Source organism: Rhinopithecus bieti, unplaced genomic scaffold (assembly GCF_001698545.2).
Source record: "Rhinopithecus bieti isolate Rb0 unplaced genomic scaffold, ASM169854v2 scaffold_30463, whole genome shotgun sequence".
Classification (NCBI taxonomy): Eukaryota; Metazoa; Chordata; class Mammalia; order Primates; family Cercopithecidae; genus Rhinopithecus; species Rhinopithecus bieti.
In genome coordinates this window covers 123,573-128,008 of record NW_016813249.1, presented here as the reverse complement: position 1 = coordinate 128,008, position 4,436 = coordinate 123,573, and the positions used below count along the sequence as shown (strand labels likewise).

General features: G+C 42.8%; 1 pseudogene; it reads left to right on the top strand.

Annotated features, from left to right (window-relative positions):
• Positions 1 to 2,438: 2,438 nt before the first annotated feature.
• LOC108512610 (glyceraldehyde-3-phosphate dehydrogenase pseudogene) lies at positions 2,439 to 3,338 on the top strand (annotated as a pseudogene).
• The last annotated feature ends 1,098 nt before the right edge of the window (positions 3,339 to 4,436 follow it).

Sequence of the window (4,436 nt, the reverse complement as noted above, 5' to 3'; positions counted from 1 at the left end):
TCTTCTAATTATTCTTATTATTATTATTATTATTATTATTATTTATTTATTTTTGAGACGGAGTCTTGCTCTGCCGCCCAGGCTGGAGTGCAGTGGCCGGCTCTCAGCTCACTGCAAGCTCCGCCTCCCGGGTTCACGCCATTCTCCTGTCTCAGCCTCCCGAGTAGCTGGGACTACAGGCGCCCGCCTCGTCGCCTGGCTGGTTTTTTGTATTTTTTATTAGAGAGGGGGTTTCACCGTTTTAGCCAGGATGGTCTCGATCTCCTGACCTCGTGATCCGCCCGTCTCGGCCTCCCAAAGTGCTGGGATTACAGGCTTGAGCCACCGCGCTCGGCTCTTCTTCTAATTATTTATTTTCCTATAAAGCCTGCTTTAGTTGCATCCCATACATGTTAGTATGCTGTGTTTTAACTATTATTTAGATTGGATACTTTTTGTTGTTGTTGTTGAGACAGGGCTTCGCTATGTGCCCAGACTGATCTCAAACTTCTGGCCTCAATTGATCCTCCTGCCTCTGCCTCCTAAAACGTTGGGATTACAGGTGTGAACCACTGTGCTTGACCTTAAAAATTTGTATAGATATTTCATTGTTATTGATTTCCCATTTAATCCCCTTGTGGTCAAGTTCTATATTATTTCATATTTGAAATTTATTAAGAAGTATTTAACAGCCCATAAAATTATAGATCTTTGTAAGTGTTTCAGGCCCATTAATTTGGCCTCCACCAGGTCAAATGATTTACAGTGTAATACAAATCTTCCATATTATAATTAGTCTTTGCCAATTTATTATATTAATTATATAATAGGGGTATTAAATTCCCTAACAATAATCTTAAATTTGTCTAATTATTTTTTTAGTCTGTCGAATATTGCTTTATGTATCTTAAAGGTCTGTTATTATGTGCTTACCTTTTACTGGCTCTTTTATCTCTACTAACTTTGGTCTGTCCACATCCTGTCATCCTTTAAGGAAGTGAAAAATAATAAGCTTCTATTTTGTTTTAGGCACTTTTCTTTTGGGTTTTTCTGTAATACATAATCAGATCTAATGCTAAATGATACAAATACTATGACAAAAAAGTACAAGACACTATGAACATGTGTGCAATGGGGATCTAACCCTGTTATGGGAGTCAGAGTTTTCCTAAGTCATACATTTAAGGTAAAGTGGGTATTAGCTCTAGTTAGAAGTTGTGAAAGAGTATTCCAAGAGGGAGAACATTATGTGCAAAAGCCCTGAGTCAAAGGAAGCTTGGCTCTTTGGAGAAACAGAAAGAGGTCCAGATTAGCTTCCCTGTATATTAAAAGCAGAAGTGGTAAATGAATGATAGGCATTCTAGATCACATTTTCATTAGACAAGAAGAAAGACTTACAATGTTCTAAGCTTCTAGATGTGGAGGCTTTGGAGCTTCCTGACAGCACTAGAGATTTTAAGATGAGAAATGCCATGATCTGATGTGCAATTTTAAAAGATACTCAAAGTGCTGTGTGAGAATAAATTTTAGGGGGCAAGAAATGGATGCAGAGAGATCAGTTAAGAGGTGATTGAGGCCAGGCACGGTTACTCACGCCTATAATCCCAGCACTTTGGGAGGCCGAGGTGGGTGGATTACGAAGTCAAGAGTTCGAGACCAGCCTGACCAACATGGTGAAACTCCATCTCTACTAAAAATACAAAATTTAGCTGGGCATGGTGGTGAGTGCCTGCAATCCCAGCTACTCAGGAGGCTGAGGCAGGAGAATCGCTTGAACCTGGGAGGCGGAGGTTGCAGTGAGCCAAGATCATGCCACTGCACTCCAGTCTGGGTGACACAGCAAGACTCTGTCTCAAAAAATAAATAAATAAATAAATAAAAATAAAAATAAAGGTGATTGAAGTGATTAAGGTGGGAGAGAAATGATAGAACTTTTGGTTAAACTATATGCAGTAGAGGTGAAGAAGTGGAAAAAAATCAAGATATATTTTGTATGCAGAATTAATAGGAGGTGGTCATGAATCAGATGTCCGTTAGAAGGGAGAATATTATAAAATGTCATTGATCACTTTTTGCACGTGTGCATTGTGGGGAGGGTAAGATAGGTTTTTAATATGTTGATTTTCAAGATGCCTGAGTTACATTAAAGAGAAAGTACCACACAAGCTATGAGATACATGAGCTAGAAAGAAGATCTAGGTTGAACATATATATCTGAGAGTTATGAATGCACATGGCAACCAAGGCTATGAGAGTGCATGAAATAATTTAGGCAGGGCTCTCTGCTCCTTCTGTTTGACAGACAGCCACATCTTCTGTCACATTGCCAGCCACATCTCTGAGACACCACGGGGAAAGTGAAGGTAGGAGTCAACGGATTTGGTCGTATTGGATGCCTTGTCACCAGGTCTGCTTATAACTCTGGTAAAGTAGGTATTGGTGCCATCAATTATCCATTCATTGACCTCAACTACATGGTCTACATGTTCCAGTATGATCCCACCCAAGGTAAATTCCATGGCACTGTCAAGGCTGAGAATGGGAAGTTTGTCATCAATGGAAATCCTATCACTATCTTCCAGGAGCGAGATCCCTCCAAAATCAAGTGGGGTGATGCTGGCGCTAAGTATGTCAGGGAGTCCACTGGCATCTTCACTGCCATGGAGAAGGCTGGGGCTCACTTGCAGTGGGGAGCCAGAAGGGTCATCATCTCTGCCCCCTCTGCTGACCCCCCCACCATGTTCAGGGTGGGTGTGAACCATGAGAAGTATGACAACAGCCTCAAGATCATCAGCAATGCCTCCTGAACCACCAACTGCTTAGCACCCCTGGCCAAGGTCATCCACGACAACTTTGGTATCGTGGAAGGACTCATGACCACAGTCCACGCCATCACTGCCACCCAGAAGACTGTGAATGGCCCCTCCAGGAAACTGTGGTGTGACATCCACAGGGCTCTCCAGAACATCATCCCTGCCTCTACTGAAGCTGCCAAGGCTGTGAAGAAGGTCATCCCTGAGCTGAATGGGAAGCTCACTGGCATGGCCTTCCATGTCCCCACTGCCAACGTGTCAGTGGTGGACCTGACCTACCATCTGGAAAAACCTGCCAAATATGATGACATCAAGAAGGTGGTGAAGTAGGCATCAGAGGGCCCCCTCAAAGGCATCCTGGGCTACACTGAGCACCAGGTGGTCTCCTCCGACTTCAACAGCGACACCCACTCTTCCACCTTCTATGCTGGGACTGGCATTGCCCTCAACGACCACTGTGTCAAGTTCATCTTCTGGTATGACAATGAATTTGACTACAACAACAGGGTGGTGGACCTCATGGCCCACATGGTCTCCAAGGAGTAAGACCCCTGGACCACCAGCCCCAGTGAGAGCACAAGAGGAAGAGAGAGGCCCTCACTGTTGGGGAGTCCCTGGCACACTCATCCCCCACCACACTGAATCTCTCCTCCTCACAGTTTCCATGCAGACCCCTTGAAGAAGGAGGGACCTAGGGAGTCCCATGTTGTCATGTACTATCAATAAAGTCCCCTGTGCTCAGGCAATAATAATAATAATCATAATAGTTTAGGCAGGAAGGATAACATAAGTAAAAAAAACTTGTAAAGCAGCCAGAAATAACTGAATTTTAACATTCACAGGCCACAAAGAAGAGGAGGAGCCGACAAGGATGAGAAAGAGGGAACAGATATATAAGTGGTATTACAGAAGCCAATGCTTTCCCTTAGGTGTTATTCACATTTGCTTTTGTGTATGGTGTGTATGGATTCTTCAGGTTCAAGACAGTTTCTCCAAGATCAGAGGGAGGTCATTCATCTTTGTGTGGTTCATAGGCAGGTGAGTCCTATTGCAAAGTTGCTGAAACCATAAAATTACAGTTCATTTACTGGCAAGTTTTTAAGCATTTATTCACATATAAGCATTTTTCTTAAGAGGCATTCCCAGATCATCAGGATGGCTGGTAGGAGATAGCTTCTGGAATCAACTAAATGCTTGCCTAGAACCAAGTATTTTTCTGACGTTTTGGGTTTTTAAAAGTAAGTCCTTGAAATACAGCCTGTTTCTTTCCTCTATCATGGTGAGTTTTTTTCCTCTCAGGGGCTCTTTTTGTCTTCTCCTACCCTGAAACCAGATTGCTCTTCAGTAATAGGAAGATAAGAGGAGGGTGAAAAGTCATTCCCCATTAACACTTGGAATTTATTACCAGATTTTTTGGACCATAGTTTGTTGATATCCATGAAGACGGAGATGTTAGAGTACTAAGTGAAGGGAATCACAACTCAGACAATACTTCAATTAAGAGTGACAAAACTTTTCTTGGTATAACCAAGCCAGGAAAAACTGGCAGAACCACCATGGTTTGACCCTCTTATCACTATATGCTTGCATGTATGACTAGAAGTGTGGGATATGGCCTTGAAACATGGCTATGTGAAGAGAGAC